At 42.3% G+C, this 26,295-nt stretch overlaps 2 long non-coding RNA genes across 5 annotated transcripts; one reads left to right on the forward strand and one right to left on the reverse strand.

The window, feature by feature from the left end:
- Window positions 1-1,892: 1,892 nt before the first annotated feature.
- On the reverse strand, window positions 1,893-11,358 carry LOC310922185. The gene is made up of 3 exons (XR_014592335.1): window positions 11,249-11,358; window positions 6,625-6,870; window positions 1,893-4,720 (listed from the first exon to the last, which is right to left on the reverse strand). It is a non-coding gene; the product is annotated as an uncharacterized lncRNA (long non-coding RNA).
- Window positions 10,049-24,439, forward strand: LOC310922183. 4 transcript variants are annotated; one of them, XR_014592330.1, is made up of 5 exons: window positions 10,049-10,117; window positions 10,392-10,632; window positions 17,836-18,101; window positions 20,421-20,581; window positions 21,588-24,439. It is a non-coding gene; the product is annotated as an uncharacterized lncRNA (long non-coding RNA). The 4 variants fall into 4 exon arrangements; XR_014592331.1 differs by having other exon boundaries at window positions 10,058-10,632; XR_014592332.1 differs by having other exon boundaries at window positions 10,058-10,632; window positions 20,431-20,581.
- The last annotated feature ends 1,856 nt before the right edge of the window (window positions 24,440-26,295 follow it).

Consider the following 26,295-nt stretch of genomic DNA (forward strand, 5'->3'; position numbering starts at 1 on the left):
GGCAAAAGGAGAAGTGGGGACAAATTCTGAACAGTGCAAAATCCAAAATGGTATCAGTTGGATCAGTAGCAGCCCATCACAAGGGGGATCACCCAGCTCACCTCAGCTCACCTCTTACATAACCAAGTAGACTCCCTCATTTGATTGGCCGTCTTGGTTGAGGAAAAGGAAACAGAACAAGAAGAGAAATAGGAATAGCTTTTGGAATGGCTGCATGTGAGGTGTGGCCACTCTGGGGTGAAAGATCTCTTGAGAGATGGTAAGTAGAGGACGCCCCATCACCCGAAGGGCTTGTGAAACAGTTATACTGGAGAAACATCCCCTGCAAAATTCCCCTCTGCACCTAAGGACAGGAAAGGGGTTGTGGGAAAGTTGACAGGTTGACTATATTGGTCCTTTTAACAAATGAGAGGGAAAGCAATATGTGCTGGTAGGTGTTGAAATAGTCTCAGGTCTGGTGCAGGCTGAAGTGGTGGCATGGGCTACAGGGAGAAGTATTGTGAAAGGGTTAAGATTATGGTTCCATTTTCTGCCTAAACCAAAATCAATACAATTAAATAATGGCAGTCACTTCATAGCAGGACTAGTCCAAGTGATGCCTTAAGCTTTAGCTTTCATATTGGCAGATTCTATGCTGCCTAGGGATGTAGTTCTGAGCCTCATATAACGTGCCAGTAAGCTCTCTTCACAGGGTAGGTAGACAAAACAAATCCTTTTTCTGCTGAGAACCAAGGACAGCTTTCAGGCCCAAAAGTATAAACAACAGTGGACTGAAGGGAGGAACAAGAAGGATGAGACCTCACAACCTGAAGCTGCAATTGGACAATTAAACCCCAATATGCAAATGGACCAAAACTGATAAAAATGTAAAATCTTGTGACTAGTCAGCCATTTCTGTGTGGCAATTTGTAGTGCACTCTGGGTGCAGCCTTGGTCAGGCTCCTGTCCTGCCCAAGGTGAATCCTGAAGGCCTTTCAATAAATACCTACTTTATTCTCTAGCTCTGTCCAGTCTCTGTTTCAGGTCAGCCTTCCAGGCATCACAAGAATGGGAAAAAGCTGAAGGGATCCTGTGAGTGTTTCACACTCACTACTATCAACAAGCTAGTGGGATAATAAAAAGGGCAAATGGTCTCCTAACACATTTTTTGAAACCTAAGGACCCAAAGTGGCCTGACCAACTGTGTGACGCTGTGACCAAAGTCAATGACCAGTGGGGAGTGAATGGATGCCCTCAACTTATGGCATTTTGCTCTAATGCACCTACTATCCCTTCCAAAAACAAAGGGACCGATGATCCCTATGTCAGGAAAATTAATCCACAAACACCAGAGGTTTATGTCCAAAAAGGAGACAGAGGAGTCCCCTTACTTTATTCGAATAAAGGGAGAGGCCATGGAGCATTTCCCCTGAGGTCTCTCAAATTTTCAGAGGACCCAGCCTCTTTTTTATCCTGGTACAGACTCCCTGAAATGCCTAATACCTCCTTCTAATGTATAAACCCCCTCCTCCTTTTGTATTTTCCTTGTGTCAATTAGTGGAATTCCTTATGGAATTTATGGTTCTTCCCACTGTTTCTTTCATCTCTCAGTATCCAATTTTATTTATCAGCAGAACTTGTTTGTAAAGACAAATCTCCCATTCCATTTATCAGTGTAGTCCTTCCCATTGTTTCTTTTCTCTCTCAATATCTAGCTTTATTTACCAGCAGATCCACAGTTTGTTTGTAAAGACAAGTCCCTCATTCCTTTCATCCATAACTCCATATGCTGTGGTTTTCCCAGTGTTGCTGGCTCCGGCCAGCCCTGGCACCACCGCAACTTGGGGGTCTTTGAGTCAGTGAAACAGAGCCACTGCTAAGGCGCAGATGAAATGAGAGACGGGACTCTCCGATGAAACAGCAACTGAGGTTTTATTCCAACCCCAGGGCTGAGGCTCCAGGATTGAGAGATGGAGAGCAGGAGGGACGGAGAGACCTCGAGCACCTGAAGGGTTCAGTTTTTAAAGGGGGAAAAAGAACACGTGGGACAGCAGAGCATGGGGACCAATGATAGGAATTCAGGGTACATAATTTAACTTGTAGGAGGGGGAAACCCTGGCTCCAACCAATCACCCAGGACTCTTCTTAGAAGTTTCCAGACACTGGGAGAGGTCTCTGGTTGACTGGCAGGAGCAGGTGCCATTTAAACAACAAGATTGACAGGTAACTGCCATTTGATCTTAAGAATAGGAAGAATAAGGGGTAACAAGGCATGAACTATTCAACTTAAAAACATAACATATCAGCAAAGGATAACCATCAGCACTCATCAACCCATCACCACATCCATACATTTCCCAGGTCAGCCGGTATTGGTAGACCTGCAAACTACTGTGATGCCTTCAGAGGCTAGCTAGAACAGAGGCTAGACAGTGTTAAAGGAATAAAGTACATATTTTTTAAAAGGCCTTAGAAGGATACACCTTGGGCAGTACAAGAGCCCAGCCGAGGCTGCACCCAAAATGGACAATGGGCCACAAGTTTTCACACTTTTATAAGTTTTGGTCTATTTACACATTTGGATTAATTGTCCAATTACAGCTTTAGGTTATGAAGTCCCATCCTCTCAGATTGCTCTTCTCAATTCACTGTTGTTTATACTTTTGGGCCTGAAGCTGCAACGGTGTCCTTGGTTCTTGGGCTGGAAAAGGTTTTGTCTAACTACCCTGTGAAGAGAACTTGCTAACACTTTATATGAAGTTCAGAGTTATATACTAATGCAATACAGAATCTGGAAAGTATGAGAGCTAAAGCTTAAAGCATGATTCCCCCCCTTTAGAGGCTTGAAAAGGTCTCTACCTTGTTGAGCCTCTATTCTAAATATCTACTAATAACGGGTATTTAATAATAAATAATTATCTAACAAGAGTAAATAACTAACAATAGTAAATATCTAACAGTAGTAATTTTTTGCACAGTTGGCTATCATGCAAAGAAGAATAATGATTATTATGAACAGTTCTCTAGGCACAGAAGAGGAATAATTTAAAATGTTTTCGTCTGCATCAGTCTCTGTTTTTTTTTCACTTATTTCAGGAGTAGAAGCTTTCTTAACTCTGGAGTAGTGAATCCAGGGTCCTTTGCCAGCAACTTTGACTGCAGTGAGGGTAGTCATCAGGACTCGGAATGGTCCTCTCCACCTGGCTTGTAGAGGATCACTGTCCTACAACTTAACATAGATCCAGTCTCCACGCTGGAAGGGATGTGCCTGCGTGTCCAGTCCTATGGGTCTGGATAGCACAATGTAATTCTGGAGCTTCTGCAATGTGGAACCTAAAGCCATTAGATATCTCTGTAAATCAAGTTTCCTCTTCATGTGAATTTCACCTGGAATATGCAGAATCTGATATGGTCTGCCACACAGTATTTCATAGGGACCGATGTTATCCCTCCGCCTTGGTTGTATGCACATTTTCAGTAAAGCTACAGGCAATCCTGAACCCATGTCATAGAAGTTTCCTGACAAATTTTGCTAATTTGTGTTTTGAGGGTTCCGTTAATATGTTCAGCTTTACCATTCACTTGGGGTCTATAAAGTGTATGCAGATCCCAAGTAATTCCCAAAATCCAGCTAACTTCCTTGACCACTCTTGCAAGAAAGTGTGGTCCCCTATCTGATGACATCCCCAAGGGAACCCCGAACCTGGGAATTATATGATTGAGCAAAAGTTTCACCACTTCCTTGGTTGTGTTAGTATGACGGGTAAGCTTCCGGCCATCCACTGAAGGTGTCAACTAATACCAGTATGTACCGGCATCCCTCTTTGTGTGGTAACTCTGCAAAATCTATTTGCCGGTAATTTCCAGGAAGATCCCCTGCCTTTGTTACTCCTAACACAACTCTTTTCTTCATATCAGAGTTGTTTTTAAAGCAGATTTCACATTTGCTCGCTACCGATTGTACAATATCAGTCATTCCCTTTCCTATTACTACCTTTTTTGGATGTTTCAAAAGATTTTCAATCCCAAAATGTGTGTTTCCATGTTCTTGCTGAGCTAGCTCCCAAAGGATCAGGGGTGGGACTACAACCTGATTTGCTGGTGTAACAGCCCACCCACTTTCTGTGATCTCAGCTTTAAGAAACTTGATTCGTTTGTGGTCTACTTGATAATATTTTTGCGTGAACCCCGAAAAATCAATCTCTTTTTGTGGAATTACTATGAGAATACCTTTTTCTGCAATTCCTCTTGCTGCTTTATCAGCAAAACAATTTCCCAATTCTGGAGCGGTTTTCCCTTTTTGGTGACCTTTACAATGCATGATAGCTACTTCTGTGTGTTTTTTAATGCTCGCTAAGAGGGCGAGTATTTGTTCAGCATGTTTGATTTGATTACCTTGAGTGTTCAGAAGTCTTCTCTCCTTCCAGATGGCTCCATAGGCATGGACAACACTAAATGCATATTTAGAGTCAGCCCATATATTTACCTTCTTTCCTTTGCTCAGGTCTAGGGCTCTCGTCAGTGCAATCAGTTCAGCTTTCTGTGATGACATATCTGCTGGCAGGGCCTTTGCCTCAATCACCTTGTCCTGGGTGGTCACTGCATAGCCTGTCATCCACCTACCATTTCTCATGAAGCTGCTCCCATCTGTAAAAAGCTTCCAGTCTGGATTTTCTAGGGGCACATCTTTCAGGTCTGGTCAGCTGGAATAGACTTCTTCAACTGTCTGCAAACAGTCCTGCTGAGGCACATAATTAATTAAGGTGAAGGACAGAAACATGGCAGGGTTAACAACAGAAGTTGTTTTGAAGGTAAAATCATCCTGCTCTAATAAGTGATTGGTATTTAAGCATTCGGTTACCGGACGGGAAATGTCTCTTCTTTTGTTCCAGTACAGCTGCTATGGCATGGGGTACATACACTACAGTGTGTTGCCCAAGGGTGAGTTTTCAGGCCTCCTGGATCAAGATGACAGTGGCTGCCACGGCCTTCAGGCACCCTGGCCAGCCTTGGGCAACATTGTCTAACTGTTTGGAAAAGTAGGCCACAGCCCTCTGTTGGTTCCTGAGGTGCTGTGCTAATACTCCCAAAGACACATTCAGTCTCTCATATATAAAAAGTTCAAAAGGTTTAGTTAAGTCTGGCAGTCCCAGTGCTGGAGCTGACATTAGAGAGTGTTTCAGCTGTTTAAAAGCTGCTCTAGTGTTTTCAGTCCATATGATAACTCCTTTTTCAGCTGCTTTTAATGCTCCATATACGGATTTTACCAGCAGTCCATAATTTGCTATCCACAAACAGCACCAACCTATCCTCAGAAAAGCTTGCATCTCTCTTACAGTATGGGGCTCTGGGAGTCAACAGATGGCTTCTTTCTGTTCTTTGCTGAGATGTTAGTGTCCATGAAAGATCTCAAGCCCCAAGTGAACTGCTTCTTTGGCAATCTGTGCTTTGTCTTTAGAAACTCTGTACCCACTCAGTCCCAAGAAGTTTAATAGACTTATGGTAAATTTAATGCAGTCCTCCCTGGTTCTAGCTGAAATCAGGATGTCATCCACATATTGAAGAATAACTCCCTCTGGCTCCTGTCTTTTCCAGTCTTCTAATTCCTTTGCTAGATGATTTCCAAATATTGTTGGGCTATTTTTGAAACCTTGGGGAAAACACTCCAAGTAAGTTGACTTTTCCTCCCTGTCTCAGGATTTTCCCACTCAAAAGCAGAGAACTCTTGGCTATTTCTGTGCACAGGAATGCAGAAAAATGTGTCCTTCAGGTCTACAACAGTAAACCACCCTAATTCATCCATCACTGTGGTCAAAAGTGTTTAGGGATTGGCTACCACTGAGTGTATGTCCTCTGTAATTTTGTTAATTGCTCTTAAATCTTGTACTAACCAATAACTCTTACCATCTGCTTTCTTAACAGCTAGTATGGGGAGTGCTGTATTTGGACTCACATTGTACTAATAACCCATGTTGGAGGAATTTTTCAATTACAGATGCCAATCCCTTATGGTTCTCTAATTTCAAAGGGTACTGTCTTTGCTTTACTGATGTGGCTTGAACGAAGTTACACCGTCACTGAGTGCTACTATGCCCAACATGCTGAAACTTCAGTATGACTTGGAGTCCGAGGTAGCAAAGTAGTGCCACCACTGACATTGCTAATGTCTTTTTCTCCATTCCTCCATGTCCTGGGTTGTAGAGTAGGATGTACACAAAGTATTTATTCTATCACCATCTTCATGAACTGTTAAAACCAAGTGGAGCAGTGCTCTAGTGTTGGGGTGTCTTCTGCTAATGGCCCATCAATGCCTTGCCCGTGACTCACAGGTAACTCCCTCCAGGGGTTATCTCTGTGTAATGGGCCATCAGGGACCCACGTCACAACTCATCATCCCATTGTGAGATGCTCTGCCCAGGGGGAGGAGCCAAGCATTCTCACCTGGATATAAGCTGGTATGTAGGACAGTACAAGCAGCCCCTACGTACTGGATTCCCAGAGGACCAGAGCTACCAGACCTTTCTACAGGATCACTGCTTCAGGAAGACCACCTCATCTGGACTGCTTCCACCACCCTGCTCAGGTTGTATTCTGACTCTGTCAGTGGTCCTTTGTGTTATTGCATTTATTTTATTTTATTTTTACCTTTTTACCTTTCTTGTTATTAAATTATATTTCTGACTTGGAGCCTCTCACTCGTTTTGCTTTCCAAACCCCGACACTCCAGCAGCAGAGTGCAGGCCACAGTTTGCGTTCACCTGGAGGGAAGCGCAGTACACCTGGAACTGCCCCAGGGGTGGAAACAGTCCCACCATTTGACATGGACTGATCCAGACTGCACTGGAAAAGGGTGAGGCTCCAGAACACTTGCAGTACACAGATGACATAATCCTGTGGGGGAACACAGAAAAGGAAGTTTATGAGAAAGGGGGGAAGATAATCTAGATTGTCCTGAAAGTGAGTTTTGCCATCAAACAAAGTAAAGTCAAGGGACCTGCCCAGGAAATTCTGTTCCTAGGAGTGAAGCAGCAAAACAGATGCAGGCAGTCCAACTGAAGTGATTCATAAGATAGCTGCAATTTGCCTACTGACCAGCAAAAAGGAAGCACAGGCTTTCCTAGGCACCGTGGATTTTTGGAGGATGCACATCCCAGAGTAGAGCCAGATTGTAAGTCCTCTCTACCTTGTGACATGTAATAAAAATGATATCAGGTGGAGCCCTGAGCAACAGCAAGCCTTTGAACAGATCAAACAAGAGATTGCCCGCATCATGGCCCTTGGGCCATTAAGGACTGTGATGCCTTAAGACCCTAGAAATGAAAAAACACAGTTTCAAGATATTAGTATAGAAGGTTATATAAAGGTTGATCTTTATTAGAGGCCTCCAGAGGCAGATATAGAAAATGTCCACAAAAGCCCACCCTCACGGGGTGCATACAGTTTTTATAAGTTTAGCAAATTAGCATAATTGACGAAATCACCATATAGTAGCATAAGTGGTGATGCAATCCCCCCCCAGTTCAAGCCCCTTCTAAATCCTCCCCTCCCCTCAGATGGGACTGAACTTTGTTGATAAAAATGTGCCTCAAAGAGCCGTTTTTTGGCCTTGGTTACCAGGAAGAACCAAGATAGCATAGGGGTTTGGAATATGTTCTGTCTTTCTGCCTATCAGGGTAGCAAAAAGGTAGGGAAAATTAGCTATGAATGCAATAATAGGCTACAGAGCTCCAAATCTATGTGTAAAGAATACAGAGAATATATAAAAGAAAAAAGGCAAAAATCATTAGGCATAATTTCCCCCCTTTTTTTTTGAGACTAATAAAACTCTACCTTGTCTAGTCTCTACTCCATATTTAACCACGGCATCACATCATACAGCCAGCTATTATGCAAAGATTAACTACAGATATAAGCAATATGAATAGTTCCTTTTATCCAGACCAAGTTCCGTAACCATGAAGTGAGTGTACTGAAGGTATATTCAAGGTTCAGTGAGCCTTTTGAAAGCCACCCAATGTAGAATTTGAGTTTGCTTCGAAATTTCAACCAAATCCTTAATAATTCTTTCCCTCTGATCTACATAAGGATAACAACAGATGTTAATGATTTTGCAGCTAGAAGGAAATTGAGAGCCATTCTGTTTTGTAAAACTATACCAGACAAATCATGGACTACTTCTTGTAAGGCCAAGATTGCATCTGAAATTTGTTTTTCAGTATGTTAAATAACCCTTAATATGATTTAATATTATGTTTGGAATTACAGCCCCCTGGGCACAGGCCTGATCTTTATTTAGGGGCAAAACGTACCAGACTTCATTTTCACATATCCAGTATCACCCTGATAAGTTGTTCTTATGAAGAGCTATTGGATACATTTTGGACTAAAGCCATATGCAAATTTTGGGACCAAATCTAAGTCATGGTTACTAACTATGCAGATAAGAGGCACACGCAAGAAAATTTAAATCACATCATCCGGATTTGTGTCAGTCTCTGTTTTCCAGTTGTTTTGGGAGCAGAGGTCTTCTTAACTCTGGACCAGTGTCTTGGTTTGAAAGACAGGTGTCCATCAGGGAAAGCTGGAGCTTCCCTTGGAATGGAGGATATAAACCCCCTCCCTCCAAATTATTATCATTTTGCAATTAGAGGCTTTCAGGCAAAGATATGGGAATAGGAATAACAGTTCTTTACAAGTATGTATAACAAAGCAAAACAAACAACAACAGCATTAATAACAAAACAGAACCAGGAACCTTGAGGGCTTTGCTTCACAAAACCCAAGGCAATTTGGTCTCAGTGCCTCTGCAGGACTCTCAGAGCACCAAGCTGGAATGGTGTAAAGTCCCGGGCTGGTAGCTGGAATGGCAGGATGTCCCTGGCAGGCAGGGGTGGGATGTCCCAAAAAGGCAAGAGGGTGCAGGGCCACACTGTAGCAAAAAAGAGCAGTGACGAAGAAGCCACGACAGCGGGACAGGGCTGGCCCAGCTCCAACAGGGCAGGCAGAGGAGCTCAGAATTCTTGGGCACATGAGCAGATGATGGTAGATTTCCCAGGACCAGACTTTCTGGTGACAGTGAACTCCACCCGCAGCAAGCAACAGCCTGGCCGTCCTGTCTCTGATGCTAAGAGAAAGAGAGAGCCATAGCTGCCTCTTGCCCTGTCCTTTACTTGCCCCAAAACTTGTGTGATCTTCCCCCTCCTGACTTTTGGCCACCTCTTTGTTTTGGTCAAACACCTATAAGTACCCAGTACTCAGTCTCCTAGCAACTTATGGTGAAAAATTCTATAAGTAAAAAAGGAACAAATCTAACCCTCAACACAGTGAATTCAGGGTTCTCTGCCAGCAGACCTGGTTTCGGTGAGGGTAATCAGGATTTGGAATGGTCCTTTCCTCTTAGTTTGTAAGGTTAGTGTCTCATCATTTAACATAGACTCAGTCTCCAGGCTGTAACAGATGGGCAGATGTTTCCAATCCTATTGATCTGGCTAACATGATGAATCTCTAGAGCTTCTGCAAAGTGGAACTTAAAACTTAAATACCTCTGTAAGTCAATATGCAAAGACTAACTTGTATTGATTTTGGACAGCTGTTTTTTTTGTAGCAGGGGGGCCACAAAGATGGCTCCTCTGAGAAGCTGCTGGAAGCTTCCACCATGTCCAGCAGAGCCAATCTCTGATAGCTTTGAAGGTGGACATGCTGCTGGCCAAAACTGGGCCAACAAGAGAGGTTGGTAATGTCTCTGTGGTGACATATTTAAGAAGAAAATCAAAACAAAGTCACAGAGTTTTGCTTCTAGTCAGAGAAGAGGAGGAGGTGAGAACATTTGAGGGAAAAACATGGCAACACCAAGCTCAGTGAAGAACGAGGGGGAGGAGGTGCTCCAGGTACTGGAACCAAGATTCCTGTGCAGGCCGTGGTGATGACCATGGTGAAGCAGGCTGTCCCCTTGCAGTACATGGGTCCACAGGGGATGCGGAGATCCATCCGCAGCCTGTGGGGGAGGTGCCCATGCTGGAGAGGGTGGATGCCTGGAGGAAGCTGTGGCCCAGTGGAAGACCTGGTGGAGAGAGGGGGCCCCTGTAGCAATGTAGCTACATAACTTGGAATACAAAGTGCTCCAGCCAAACTACTACCTGTAGGTATTCGTTATTGTTATCAGAACCCTCAGGAATTTGTCAAGGTTACTGAAAAAAACAGGGCTAAAATAAGAAAAGTAGAGCCTGAGAAACTGACAACCAAGAATGCAAAACCTAGATAAAGGAGGCACAATGTGATGATGGACTTTGACCAATTAGGTGTCCTGAAGGGTTCGTGCCTGATGCGTGGACAAGCAGCTTAGAATCTATAGCTGTAGCTTAATGTAAACAATAAATTTGGCTTCTGCTCAATCATATTGATTGTGTGTCCAGATGCCCGTTCTCCTGCATAATGGTGACCCAAGACGTTAGAAGAACACGTGATATTGAAGCAGACCAGGACTCTTTGAACTCTGAAGGAGTGCAAAGTGGATACTGAGGAGACAAAAAGCAGGGGGCCGCAGGGGGAGTCGCGAGCAAGGACCCTCCCGGGAAAAGAGGGAGAGAAAGAAAAACCCTGGAAAAAGGCTCTGGAGAAAATTCGCATACGCTGCAGCGGATACATCGAGAACAGGTAAGTGACCGGGGCTGGAGAATGAGGGAAGGCTTTATCTAAAGAAAGCAGGCTACATTTAATATTCTCCAGCATATTCTCTCTGAGAGAGAAGTGAAATATGACCCAAAATGGAGTCAAGAGGAAGCAGAAAGAACAGCCTGCAGCGAAACGAAATTCAGGTGGCGAATATACAAAGTAGTGAAAGGCTGCGGCTATAGCCGGCCACAGGACAGCACAAAATGCTCAAAGACAAGAACCAGCCGGCAGAGCGGGACCCGAGCGGTGACCGCACGGGACCGTGGACGGTGCAAAACACACAGAAACAAACAGCTCCTGGGAAGCCGCAATGGTAGGCGGTGGCTGCGGGACTCCGCGGGCACCGGGAGATGTGAGATCGAGTCAAAAATTCTCAAAATAACAAAGGGATATTTATTATAATTTAAAGACTTTGTTAAGATTGCATTACAGCTTCTTTGCTCCCTGCGTATTTGATGAAGCTATGAGCAAGCTAGAGGTCCCAGTGAGCAGTCGCCTGTCTGGCTCCCCCGCAGAATCTGCGGGTAGCCCCGCCGAAATAGGAGCCGCGCTCGGCCCCGCTGAGCCGTGACCGACCCCCCTCCCTGCCCCAGCGAACCTTTTGCTGACTCCCTTAGCCCTGCGCCTGTCTCGACCAGCCTTGCGGATGTTCCCCTCGGCCATACAGGAGGGCCCCCTCCTGGGGCGCCCCCCTCGAGCGAACGGAGTTTGAACATGGCGCGGAATCGGGTGGTGTCCTCCAGCAGCACTGTGCATGTGCAGCACAGCCGTCCGTACAACGATTTGCTAGATGCGGGCTCACTGAATTCAGAAAGAGACCCTTCAAATTTTAAATCACAATTTTTTTTTTCATGAAAAAGTTTAAAATCAATTAATTGGACTGGAGTGAGGCGAAAAACTATTAAAGAGAAAAATTTTGACGTAGTAAATGGACAGTTTTTTAATTATGTCTTGTCAATGTTATATGTGCGTATTATAAAATTGGCTTTTCGCAAGATGTATGCTATATGATTAATAACATAGTAAGGATATAAAGATATAAGTTTATTTCTGCTATTGGTAAGACTAGATATAAAGGGAGTAGTTGATGTAGCAGCTGCTTAAACTGTCTGTTTAGTTGGGATAACATCCAGTAAACATGTAAAGAAGACTCTGCTACTGATAACACCAACTATCAGCATCTATCACCCGCAGCAAGCACGGACCAAGGCCCAAGCTGGACGCGATAACAAGGACACAGCCACGAAACACGCATGCTCTAAAAAGGCGGACCCAAGGAGGGACCATGCAGGGCAGTTCCTGGAATATGGAAACTAGTTTATGGAATTTCATATATCGATATAACGAGAAGGGTATTTAACGAGTGTCTCTGAGAAAGCAAGGGGTGGACTTGGCTGAGTGCCAAGTCACCCGGCCGGCCGTTCTTGGTTTTTTCTTATCTCCTAATTGTCTTAATTATTTTATTAAACATATTCCTTAAAATTTACTAAAAAGTGAACCTCGTTTTTCACAATTTGGGGGCTCTTGCCGGGATATACCTCATCCCTGAAACCCCAGGAAATCCAGAGCGAGGGAGGCGCCCCGCCTGGGTTTCTGGCGGCCCAAAACTTTGTTTTTCCTGGTGAGAATTGGGGATTGCAGGTAAACATCCAAAGAGACAAGCAAGGAGAAAGAAAAAAGCAAGTAAGGAAAAGGGAAAAGGCTCCCTAAAACTGCAGTATTTTTGCTCCATAAAAACCTCGTGCACGAAGAACCTGAGGAAGAAAATGGTTGTGAGTATTTCTCAGGGGAGCGGGTTAAAGGGGGTCTGCGTGCTGTGTGAATGGGACACTGGCTGGGTACCCCAGACTGGTGAAGTGAGTGTGGTGTGGCTTCTCATGCTGTTTGTTATCTCGCAAGGGAAACGGCCAGCACAGAGGTGAAGTGAAAGATAAAAAGTGTGAATGTGACCCCCTGGTGATTGGGATGGGATCCCAGAGGAAAGGGAGGTTGTAAAAAACCTCGGCTGGCTGGGACGGTCCCAGGGAGGGGTTGGACCCTCAGGAAGGGAGCCAATAGTTTTCCTATACAACCCACTGGGAAAACGGGATACTGGGGGGGGGGAAACGTTTGAACCCCCTGGTCTGGGACGGGGTCCCAGGAAAAGGGGTTGGACCCCTTAAAGGAAGAGAGCAAAGGACACCTAGACTTGCTGCTGAATTAAAAGGGTTACGTAAGACCCAAGAGCATTTAGGGTTTGGCCAAATATAGGTATTTTTGGGTTTTTGCCAGATTGAGGATAGAAACACAAAAAAGGCTTGCAGGTGTAAGGTCCAAGACACCTGGGCTTTGGAAAAGGCTGCCAGGTTGAGGAATACTAAAGGCTGGAAAAGTGTGATAATCTAAGAACATCTGGGGGTTAGTCAAATACCTATAAGTAAAAGCTAACAATTTTTTTTTAAAAAAAGGGTACCAATCTTTTTGTGTTGTCTTTGTGTAAGTGGAAGTAAGTGTAGCTGAAGAGGTGTGCTTGTTGTGGAGTTTATTTGTGTTAAAGAAGTGAATTGTTGAAACGGTTAAAATGTCTGAATGGAAAAGGGGGAACTGCAAGGGAATTAATGAAGAATTCAGGTTCAAGAGGGCTGTCTAAAAAGAGGATTGATGCAGTTTTGCAGATTAATGGGGAAATTAATTTTGAAGAGTTTTTATTGTTGTTGTTATTGTTGTTCTTGAGTGAATGTATGTGTAATATAGACTGCTGAAGTAAAATAGGAGTTTTTGTTTTGAAAGATGGAGTATGCAGCACATGGTGCTGTGCTGCTGAGCTGATGAGTTTTCTGTGCCTCGGGGGAAAAAGGGAGGGGGTGGTGTTCGGGCTGTTGGATGGCAGAGAGGAGACCAGGCAGTGACTGGATGGAATCCTGAAGGTGGGACAGAAGCTTGGAGAGTCTTATGTTAGAGGTCTTGAAAGGTTTTTTCTGAGAATTTTAGAAATTCTTAGAGGTCTTAGAAGTTGTTTTTGTTTGGTTTGGTTTTTGGTTTTTTGGGAGTGCATTGAAATTGCCTAAAGAGATAGCTATAAGACATCAAATGCTGGGGGGTGACCTCAGAAATAGGAAGGAATAGTTTTAATGGAACAGGAGATTGGAGTCAAAAGAGTTGTGAGAGTTCTGGTGTTTGATAAGAAGGAATTAGAAGAAGAAGGAATTATGGATGAAATTAGATCTTTTGTTATTGGGAATTTTTTTAAACAAAATTAATGCTCAAATGCCATGAGTAAAATGTATGTTGGGAGTCCAGATGCAACCCAGATTTGAACCTGAAAGTAACACCCTATGAGATAATGTTTAAATTATGAAATAAAGAGAAATTAATGTTAAGAGGGTATAGCTTTACAATTGCAAAAATGGGAGAGGAAGTTCTTTAACCCCACAGTGGGAAGATGCTTTTTCAGGTATTGCAGGCAACTGAAGCTGCGGTATGGCTGAAAAACTAAAGCTGCAAGTTTTGAATCAACGTCAGCAAAATCAAGAGACCGGTGTGAGAACCCAAGAATGAACTGTAGCATCTAAACCAGGTGATACAAAGTTGAATTTTAAACAGAGCTGAGTGGTCATGAACTGGAAAAGACTCAAGTAAATTTGGAAGTTTTGGACAAAGGACTTCCTCTGTTTTACTTCTCTGCATAACACCTAAAAATCAGTCCGGTCTGTCAAATGCTACCTCTGTTTCTTCACAGCTACAAAGGAAATGGACTTTCAAGTAATTCTAGTGTGGGGAATTAAAATTGAAATATGTAATATTGTTTCTTTAAAGTGTTTATGTCACTCCACTGTATAATATTGCAGGTACATGAAAATCACAAGAAGAAGATGGGCTCCATATCCCTAACATTTTGGCTAATTTATTTTAGGTTTTATATCTTACAGAACAAACAATATGTTTTTGCTTCTTTTATTTTTTCTATTTTTGTGTGTGTTTAAGGTACTTCTTTCCTACTAACTTAAAAGCATTTTATTACTTATTAATCTGTTTTGTTTAAAGAAGGAGGGCAGAGAAGAGCGCCTATGTGAAATACCAAGAGGATATGTTAGTGCTCACAAAATATAGGGTGAACTACTACCCAGCAGAGTGGGAATTAAGGAAAGAGTTTTCAACTAAACTGATACTGTGTCAAAGTTAATACAGTAGCTGTGATTCCTTTGTGTACACACACAAACATGCAGATATTTGTAACCAATACAAGACATTCTTCAGTTACGCTGGCAGCGTTGTCCCCACAAAAAGGTACAGATAATTACTGATAGAAATCTAGTTCTGTCAAGTTTATTCTCAAGAGCAAATTTTTCTTCTACTATTTAGAAGTCATGAGAAGGGATATAAAGATTTGTTCTTCAAATGGGTGGATCAAAAATAATTTAAGGAACTAATTATATAACTTTATAAGGTGGAAAAACTTTGTCATTCGCCTCTTGGACAGAGGTTGAGATGTAGGTATTGGTTGAGAAGTTTTTTTTTTGGTTTTTTTCTTTTTCTATGGGCAGTTCTTTGTGTGTCTTTGTTAAGAAACTTTTGAAGGTGTTTTGGTTTTCTTTTTTTTTATATAAGAAGATGTCAGATTTTCTTGTGGAATATAAGGAGAGATAGTATGAATGACAAGATACTTGCTGCTTGGAAATATTATTGTGGTATATGCAAAAATTTTTTAGTAGTTTCATTTATTTCCCTGCTTAATAAGTTACTATAAATTTTGCAGAAACTGTTTTGGAAGCTTTTTTTCTTAGTTTTCCAGCTGGCTGCAGATAAGACCTAGCTCACAAAACTGGTGGTGTTGATTGTCAAAGGGGGTTCTTATCGAAGTTTCTAAGGAGTATCTAATCTTTCAAATCAATGCATGTCAAACTGAGTGAGTGTGTTTGCCTTAGATAGAAATAAATCCTATAGTGTATGTACCTTTCTAAGTTCTCCTAAATAGTGAAGGAAAATCTTCTAGAATAGCAAGAATTCATTGTCTTCCTGCCCTAAGAATAGGCTGAGCAGAGGATTGGCCCAACAGAAACCTTCAATATGATAAAACTCTAACATCAGAAGGGGTAAAAGAAGTTTCTGTTGGTTTTTTTTTGTTGGTTTTTTTCTCTTCTTTCTTCTTTTCACTCTGTAGTTTAAGTTATTTTTTGTTGAGTAAATTTTTTTCTCTCTTTCAATTTCTTTTTAACCTGTCCCTCAATCCTAGTTACAGTTAAAAAGGTGGAAGCTTTCAAAAATTAAATGGTATCAGAAGTGACATGGAATAGTTGAACTAAAGATGCAGTTTTACTCGGAGTGCAGCTCTGGCCAGCACAATTAATTGTCAGTTCTAAAAAGGCTTTGCAGCTGGCCTTTGGATTAAAAGACTTTACTGCCTTTTAGTGATGCATGTGTACATATATCCCAGTAAATGGGGATTACCAGTGCCTGTTGAGTGGGAAATACCTGAGGAACAGTGGAGAGAATTACAGTTTAAAAAAAAAAAAAAAAAAAAAGTCAAAGGCAATTTGTCTGAAAACTAACAAACAAACAAACAAAAAGAATTGACAAGGAAATAGAGGGCAAGACTGGGTTGGCCGCTGTACTTGCCACCAAGAAGATCATATACTCCTGCTGTGGGTAGCAACCCCATAGGCATGGAGAGTGGAGGTATAAGCCATACCAGACCTCTGTTATTCCTTTTTCTGTCAGTTCACTCATTCTTTGTCTTTTGCCTTATAGGATATTGGCAAAATCATGCTACAGATACTACTGAAAGTTCTATATGAAAAGACACCGAGGTTCCTTTCTTATTACACATACCCGTATCGACAGTCACTGTTATAACCCATCCAAATTAGATAGTTGTATTCATAATTGAGAAAATATTAAGTTGTGGAAAACTTAAGGACCAGTGGTGACTGGTTGGAAAGTAAGTGCCTATAAGAGGAAATAATGGAAGCTAGAAAACAAGAAATATGGCTCAAAGTCAAATGAATTATAAAAAGAAGAGGTGGGGTTTGTTATATGTGTGTATTATAAAATTGGCTTTTCGCAAGATGTATGCTATATGATTAATAACATAGTAAGGATATAAAGATATAAGTTTATTTCTGCTATTGGTAAGACTAGATATAAAGGGAGTAGTTGATGTAGCAGCTGCTTAAACTGTCCGTTTAGTTGGGATAACATCCAGTGAACATGTAAAGAAGACTCTGCTACTGATAACACCAACTATCAGCATCTACCACCCGCAGAAAGCACGGACCAAGGCCCAAGCTGGACGCGATAACAAGGACACAGCCACGAAACACGCATGCTCTAAAAAGGCGGACCCAAGGAGGGACCATGCAGGGCAGTTCCTGGAATATGGAAACTAGTTTATGGAATTTCATATATCGATATAACGAGAAGGGTATTTAACGAGTATCCCTGAGAAAGCAAGGGGTGGACTTGGCTGAATGCCAAGTCACCCGACCGGCCGTTCTTGGTTTTTTCTTATCTCCTAATTGTCTTAATTATTTTATTAAACATATTCCTTAAAATTTACTAAAAAGTGAACCTCGTTTTTCACATCAAGAAACTCAAAAAAGAGCGCTCGCCTCCTCCTCCGCTGTGGCCGGAGACAGAGACCCAGAGCGGGGGCAGGGCAGCTGCAATACCGCTGTCACTGCTGCGGCCGTGGGCTGTGCTGCCCCACCAGCCGAGCCCGGCCCGGCCCCTGCCTGGCATCCTGTGGGGATGCAACAGCATCCCTCCCGAGCCCAGTCAGCCTGGCCGCAGTGAACGCAGCCACCGCCAAGAAAGACGTGATCACCTGCAACTTGAAAAGATCCAAGAGCAGCCAGCTATGCAAGGAGATGAAAAGACCTTGACAGAAATTTTAAAGAAGACAGTAACAGCAATCCAATAACCCAGAAACTTGCCAAGAAATACAGAAGGAGTTAGAAGAAGCTTGAATATATTGTACAGACATCTCCAAAATGCTGCAGTTGAATACCAGTTATAGAGTTAAGCACAATTAAACTACTATGTTTAGGTCAGTGTACTGTTATGTTATTGCTTTGGTATCCAGATGCTAAGTTCTCTTCAGAGTAACTTTTATCGAGTTTAAGTGTTGATTAATTTAAAATTATTCCAAGTTCTGTTAAAAGATGCTTGTCTAAATTTCAAAGTAGGTTTGTTGGGGGTTTTTTTTAGAAAAAAGGCAGCTCCACACGAGTGACTTTTATCCTCCAAAAACCCCCGAGCCCCAGGTCTGTTCTAAGCTCCATACGGAACGCTCGAGCTCTGCAGACGGCGGGAGCCGCGCCACATTTCCTGCAACACAACTCCTTTCCAGAGCTGAAGGCTCCAATGCCATTCTCTCCTGGTCTCGCTGCGCGGGCTTTTCAACAGAGCCAGCGGCTCTGCCGGGACAGGCCCCTGGATCGGCGGCCCCGCTCCGCAGAGCTCCGCGGCGAGAGGTAGGAGCCACAAGCGCTTTGTGTCTTTTTAACCTTTTCCGTATTTGTCCTCGGTGTTTTTCCCCCTTTTGCTGCATGCAGTCTTTAAAGGGTTTTTATTGGGTTGTTTTTTCCCCTCCGCTTTTCTACTGCGGATGTTTGGGGGAAGCGGGGATGCAGCAGCCCCAGGAGGTGTAGAGAGCTGAGCCGAGCGAGCCACGACGAGTCCGCATGGCTTCCACTGCCACCGCTGCTCGATGATTCCAGAGTTAAGAATCTAATCCCTACGGATGTGAGCACAACACGGCGGCGTTTGTTTTTTCCTTTCCCCCGCAGCAGCTGCAAGGTGGTAGTGGCCGGAGTTTTCTTTCTCTTCCCCCCCTCTCCTTTTTCCCTGCGGGCAGCATAGCCCACCCCGCTCCAGCGCGGAGTGGTTTCTGACTACCTCTGTTTAATGAAGCTTTACGTATTGTGTTTGAATGCCTTGAAAACGTGTTGATACAGGGGTTTTAAAGTTAATTTTGTTTTCTGACTGAATTCTAATTTTTTACAGTTTTACGGTTGCTGGAGAGATAAAAGCAGTAAATGCAGTGCCTTATTACCTATCAAAGATTTCCATATAGTCTGATTTCTTTAACAAGAATACTACTAAATTTGCCAGATGAAGTTACACAAAATACAATCGTGAGAAATTACTCAGATGTTCAACAGTCTGCCAAATTCCACGTTATTATATATATATATATATATTTAGTAACCCTGCACTTTAAAGTCTTACTAAATTTCTGTTTCCGTGAAATCTATAGTTGCCATGGGTTTTTCTCATAACTAAATTACTTATAAGTTTAATATGCTTATTGCAACTTTTATGCTTCCAGTACACCATCATGCTGTTATTTCTCTTATGGATTGTTCACTTTTCCATTTTCTTTTGTGTTAATAACAGTAGAATAAGCTACACCTTGTCATATCTATAACTTTTAAAGGTACTAATTTGCAGTTATGTTTACTTAAGGTCCAACAATATAATGCTTCTGTCAAGTTGAGCAAGGATAAGTTCTATTGAGTTTATTTTGTTAAGCTTTATGGCTGTCAAAATTAGTTTATACCAGGTTTGAGTGTTATTCAAACTGAGTTACTATAGCTTTTCCTAGTCAGTTATTCAGTGTTTTCTTTTTCATGCATCCTGGCACCCATGAGTTGTGGCCATGTAGGCCGTGCAGGAGGCAGAGCTGTTTGGGCTTTTCTGTGTTTTCTAGGGGTTCTCTGGACCTGTTGATGTTTTTGAACTTGAGCGAAAGGTGAAGGTTCTTAGGGACCTCGTTCTGAATGGTGGATAAACTCTCTAGCCTTTTTTCTTTGTGGGATGTTGTTGTCCATCCTTGTTGTGGAACGCCATGTATCTTCTCAGCTTTGGATTGGGTTTGTCAGTGCAGTCTCTTTTTGCTTCCATCCTGTTTTTTAGATTCCAGCTCATTTGGTGAAAGAGCTCATAATTTTACCTCCCTTTTTGTTTCACTTTACTATTATAAATACATGAATGTTTGGAATATTATCTCAACTTTTTCAAATAGTTACAACTGATGTATTTTTAAGAGAAAAGGTTGCAGATGACATCACCCCTGATAAGTCATGGCTGTGTTATGAGTGTGATAAAAGAATGGGATAGCTAGTCAGGAGAAGATCCTGAGGAAGAAGGAATTGAAGATATTGAAAGAACGGTTTGGGAAGACTGGAAGACTGACCAAATGGGAGAGACACTTACGGCTGTGAGGAATCTGCTGTGAGGTCAGGCTTGATCTGTAGTTGGACCCTGCAGTGGGAGTCTGTTGCAGTCATAATTGAGCTAGGCAAAGGCCTACAGTCAGAGGCAGCAAGAAAATACTTGCAGTCATATTCTAGTAGGAGATAACCAGCAGTCAGAGTCTGCAAAAAGAACCCTATGGTAGGAGTTTACTACAGTCAAAATCAGTGAGTAGTAAAGGTCAGGATGGTTGAATTATAAAGAAGAATAAACCAGGACCTTTTCACATTTTTAGACAAGAGTCTGTGGCTTGACCATCTGTATCTCAAATGCGAGGTCTGAATATTAATCCCATAGTGTAAACTTACTGATATTATAATAGACATTATTCATAAGTTGATATTATTGTTTTATAGCCAGCTTCTTAGAAAACAGGTGTCATTTCAAGATTTCTTTTTTTAACTGCTTTAAGTATTTCATGACTGCTATCGTTAAGGACCTTGTTTTAAATATGTGTTAAATTGTTCTCTAGCTGTTTATGCTAGTCTTTGCACTGGCTCAGTGGTTTGACCCAGTGCTGTCTCATAATTTTTAAGTATTTTTCAGAGTTCCAAGAAACCATATCTGAACTTCATTGAAAACCTCCTTTGAACTGAAGATATTGTGACCTTTAGTTCTTGTTACAGAAGCACTCCAACAGTTTGCTGTGTTTAAAGCATCCCTATCCTGAAGGAATTTCGAGGAGACCAGTTATTAGGTGATTCAATTAGTCTTTCACCCTAAGATTCTTAAGAGCCTTGTTTTGAAATATGTCTAGGGAATTCTCTTCCAGTTAGAGCTCAGGCAGTGGCCAGGCCTTAGTTCTATGTGGATGGGAAATTTGCCAACAGACCCAGGTGTTTTCTGCATTAAAACAATATTCAAGTTGCCTTGACTTGGCAATTTGACCTATGAATATGACAGCTGGACCTATTTTTGACGAGAGCTTGGAGAATCATTATCCGGAGAATGACTGTCCAAATCTTCACTGATTTGTGGTTTATCAGCTGTTGCAGACTCTGGGATGATGGTACAGAATTTCAGAGATTGCTAATTACCAAATTTCACATGTGTTAATGATTATGTATATTATCTGAAATATTCCTAATGGTTGTACCTGACTTATTCCTGATTGCTGTCAGTTTCTTCTTCCACTACATATATAGTTTTGGTTTGTTATTCCCTTCATGTTCTTAGCAAGAGTCATGCATGCTGTTTTTAAAACAAAACAAAACAAAAAAAAACCCCAACAAAACAAAACAAAAAAAACAAAAACCCAAAAAACCAAAGAAAAACAAGCAAAAAAGGGGAATTTAGTGCCTTAAGAAGGTTGAATAATGCAAGATGTACATTAGAACTTAAGACAACAGATAATTTTGAATAATGTAATATTTATATTAGGAAGTTGGAAAAAGAGTTGGAATAATGCAATATTTATATTAAAAATTTGGAAGAAGAGTTATCAAATCTAAATTTTAATTTTGAGCTCAGATCACATCTTCCAGAGGCTCTATGTGTTCAGATCTACCAAGTTTTGAGCTGTAATCTATATGCAATTAGAAAACAAGCAAGTGCAAAAACACTCTGTAACCTAGCTGTATGAAGTTTCCCAAAAGAGTTTCCAGGCTTTTAAGGGAAAATCCAGTTCATCAATATAGAATTTTTTTGTTTCAATTGATTCATTAACTTAAGAGAAGATATGCATGTGTTTTTATTATCAACAGGTTAGAAGTAGTCATCTATTCATTTGATCAGACATCAACTGTCTCTGAGAAAATGAGGCCCAGTGAGAAGAGAAATTACTTGACCACCACCCAGCCTTCATAATCAGAACAGGAGCAAAAGTAGGACTGCCAGAAGATGGCTGTGTCTAGAGACTTACAGAGGAAACTAGCCAGCAAAAGCCTCATGTCACCATCATGGTATAGTGTTCCTACTAACCTTCTTCAGCTATTTCCTGTTCCAGGTTCCCAAAAAGACATTCAGTGATGTCAAGATCAACATTTCCAGCTATTGGACTTTCTCCTGAGTCTCAACTATTTGGACTTTAAAATAATAATCGTTTATCTCAATTTCCCCTAGAGACATTGATACTGAGTAACACGTGGCCAGAGTCTAATAAGCAACAGGCTAATGTATCAATCTCTGAGGGACCAGCCATTTCAGAGAAGTGGCTATAATTAATTTGAACGAGACTGCTCCTTGGAGGTGTTTTGTAAATCAAAAGGTTTAATAAGTAAAAATACCAAAATAACAAATGTTACAGAAAACAAATAAAAAAGCTGTGCACAGGTGTCTGAGAAATCTCAGACACCCTGCTACAAACACCCCAAAAAGCCTTTTCTTCCTTTTGTGCTCTTTCCTAAATACTGAATGTTCTAGGAGGGAAAACTTGGCTTGCTGCCAATAAGATCACCAAGAGGCTTCAGTTTACATTCTCAGAGCCCAATCCATGTTCTTGTGCTGGCACTGAGCCAATCACTGTCAGAAGGGTATGGGAGTTTCTAGGTAAACTTCCTAAAATGTCTAGAGGTAAACTGAAACTCTATTTGGAAACACCTGCTGTGTGTGTGTGGGGTGCATCACTACAAGACATTGGATATTATTTTTATTTTTCTCATGCTGTGACACCCTGTGTCAGTGACATGATTGGATTTAACAAGTTTTGTTGATTGTAATCTGGTTTTTATGTAGCATCATTCCTTACTTCAGGTGTTGCTGCTCAAGCTTTAGCTACGCTTAATAAGTCGGGATGCTAGACAGCCAAGTAGTTAAATATAACTTTAGCTATTTCAAATCAGATGATCACTGATGTAGATAGTATTAGACACAGCACACTGCAAAATAGAGCTGTTATAGACTTTTGCTATTATCACATGGGCACGGGTGTGAGGATTTTGAAGGACTCTGTTGTATGAAGCTCTGACCATTCTGCATCCATTCACAGGAAACTCAAGCAACTACAAGATAACAGGAAGAAGTTAACTGTTAATGACTGGGGGTTGGATGAATGGTTTAAGGGATGGGAGATCACTGGATGGTTGAAAGATATCACGAAGGGAGCTTTGTTGTTACTACTATTTATTGTTTTGTTGCTTTGTATTATTCCATGCATTGTGAAGTTGGTGACCTGCTTAGTAGAAAATGCAGTAAAGATTTGGCTAATGCAGGAAAAAAAAGGGGGAAATGTAGCAATGTAGCTGCGTAACTTGGAATACAAAGTGCTCCAGCCAAACTACTACCTGTAGGTATTCGTTATTGTTATCAGAACCCTCAGGAATTCGTCAAGGTTACTGAGAAAAACAGGGCTAAAATAAGAAAGGTAGAGCCTGAGAAACTGACAACCAAGAATGCAAAACCTAGATAAAGGAGGCACAATGTGATGGACTTTGACCAATAAGGTGTCCTGAAGGGTTTATGCCTGACGCGTGGACAAGACAAGGCAGCCAATGAGATGATGCGTGAACAAGCAGCATAGAATCTATAGCTGTAGCTTAATGTAAACAATAAATTTGGCTTCTGCTCAATCACATTGATTGTGTGTCCAGATGCCCGTTCTCCTGCAGGCCCCTGCTTCCAGGTTGGAGCAGCCTGTCCTTGGAGGACTGCACCCTGCGGAAGAGTCACTCACATTGCAGCAGTTTTGGAAGAACTGTCTGCCCGTGGCAGGGATTCACATTGCAGCATGTGTGGTAGGGCTGCTGCTCATGAGAGTGGACCCACACCGGAGAAGTTCATGGAGAGCTGTCTCCCATGGGAAGGGATTCCATGGTCTCACAGGGAAAGGACTCCTCTCCCGGAGCAGTGGAAGAAAATTTCAGGTGATGAACTGACGCAAAAACTCCCATGCCCTGTTGTTGGAGTCCAGGGCATCCCTCTGGGCGCCCTGGAAAGTCACAGATCTCGGTAGAGAGGCCTGGGACCCAAGATAGAGGGTCTGGGGTCTGTGCAGGGGGGTTTGCCTGGCACAGAGCCCAGGAAGACAGTCTTTGATTTTGGTCCATGTGAAAAACATCCATCAGAGAGAAGAATTGCAAGTCACAAAGGTGTTACAGAGAGTAGTGTAGTTATCACTGTGTAGAAGATTTTGTAGTTTGGGTTTTTAGAATGTAGATGCAAAGGGACAAGATGGAGATTTTTAGGGCGGTGCCTTGAGTTCTTCTCCCTTGGCATCCATCTTCTGCAGTGATGTGGGCACAAAGTAGTTTCAGTGGATTGGATCAAAGTAGAAATGACCCTGTTAGTATAGGTGATAGACAGTGGCACAGAATTGTAAATAATGGGTAGGTAGTTATCTGTATAAGACGTAGCGACCTCCCATCACAAGGGGGGAGTCACCTCGTGTCCAGGCTGCTGTGAACATCTTGGCTGGACACAGAGAATTGTAAGATAAGAACTAATAAACAACGCGAGAAACCAGAAAACCAAGACCTTGAGACTCCTCATCATTCTCGCGCCGAACACCGAGCACCGAGCTCAGCACAGAACACAGAGACACAGAGTCAGACAGCAGACCCTAAATCCTTCAGAGGTCAAGAGGGAAAATCACTCCCTTGGACCCACATGAACCACCAGCCTTGGAATCTCGAGTGAGAAAAAAACAGATTAAACCCGGGACCCTGTCTCCCTGCTCTGTTGGTGGCAAGGAGGGAGGGTCTAGGGGGAAAAAGGTGTTTTAAGGGCTTATTTTACTTCTAATTATCCTCCTCTGATTTTGTTAGTAATAAATTCACTTGGCAACCTTAAAGTTGAGCCTTTTTTGCCATTGAAATCCTTCTGCCCATCCTTATCTCCTTCATGAACCCTTCGTTAATTCTTTTTTTCCCACTCCACTGCCCAGCTCTAGCAGGGGAGGGTGAGTGAGCGACTCTTGTGGGTGCCTGGCATTGGGCCAGTGTCAAACCATAACACCCTCATATAAATTTCTTCCATAATATACATGATTGGATGTGGCCTGCCATGCAATATTTCATAAGGACTTATGTTGTCTCTCTTTGGTTGTATGTGAATTCTTAGTAAGGCTATAGGCAAGACTTGAACCCATGTCATGGATATTAACAAATTTTACTAATCTGTGTTTTGGGGATTCTAGTCACACATTCAGCCTTACCACTTGTCTGGGGTATGTAGGGAATTTACAGATCCCAAAGAATTCCCAACATTTGATTCACTTCCCTGATTGCTGGGAGAACAACTCCAAAGGAACCCCTAACTTTAGAATTATATGACTGAGTAAAACTTTGTCACCTCATTTGCTGTGTTAGTGTGACAGAGGTAAGCTTCAGATCATCCACTAAAGGGGTTAGCCAACACCAATACATACTTGTTTCCTTCTTTGCTTGGTAGCTCAGCAAAATCTATTTGCCAATAACCTCCAGAAAAATCCCCTGCCTCTGTTATTTCTAACAACTCTTTTGCTCATGGTGGGGTTGTTTCTAGAGCAGATTTCACATTTGCTTTTTATAGACTGTAAAATATCAGTCATTTCCCTTTCTATTACCACCTACTTCAGATGTTTCAAAAGGTTCTCTGTTCCCCTGAGTGTCTTTATGTTTCTGCTGAGGTGGGACTACAATCTGTCCCTCTGGTGTAATCATCTATTCAGTGTGCCAGAAAACTGATGGTCTTTCTGATCACACTTTGGGGAAAACTTTAACAAACCAATTCCTGTAGAGAGCAGTTTCCCCAGGAAAAAAGAGAACCCTGGAAAAATGCCTTGGGAAACCGCATTCTTAGTGCCATAAGCAGAAAGCTGACTGACATGTTCTCTATGCTAATTGTTACCAGAAAGTTCTCAGTTCTCTGTGTAATCATAGGTTGATTTTTGGTGCAGGAATTTTAATATTCTTAATTGCTTTCTCTCATTGGACCCTTCCCTCAGACCACACCTTAACTCCCCTCCCACAGCAAAGTGCATAAGTACCTCCATCTGCCCCTAGACTCCACCTTTGGCCTTGTGCCTTTTGCCCCTTTTTACTCCCTTGATCTGGTTTGGTCCAATACAGTGGACGCCTTATTGTTTGTTATTTTTGTATTATTAAAGCTACTTTTCGGACAACCAGATGAAAGCTGTCTCTCTCCATTCAAGTCGCCGAGAGGCTAAGTCCCAAGGAAACTCAAAGGGGTCTGATAGTCTGGGCCAGACCCCAGAAAGTTTCATCTGGCACCTGAACTGGGACTCCTGGTATCCAGGATACCTTTCAGGACTCTGCCCTTTCCTTCAGGAGCTGAGTGTAGGACATTGCCTTTCTCATCTGTGTGCCGGCATTGGGTCGAAGGAGGAACACTTTGACGGCCAGGGAGCCAGAAGGAGGCCACTCTGGCAAGGACCTTCAGAGTAAAAGAAGGTAGGAGAAAGGCAGCACCTGCCCATTTTCTAACAATGGGAGCATGGGTGTCTGTAGAGGAGAGAGACATTAACAAGGTTTTTGA

Source organism: Zosterops lateralis (assembly GCF_965231275.1).
Source record: "Zosterops lateralis genome assembly, chromosome: W".
Classification (NCBI taxonomy): Eukaryota; Metazoa; Chordata; class Aves; order Passeriformes; family Zosteropidae; genus Zosterops; species Zosterops lateralis.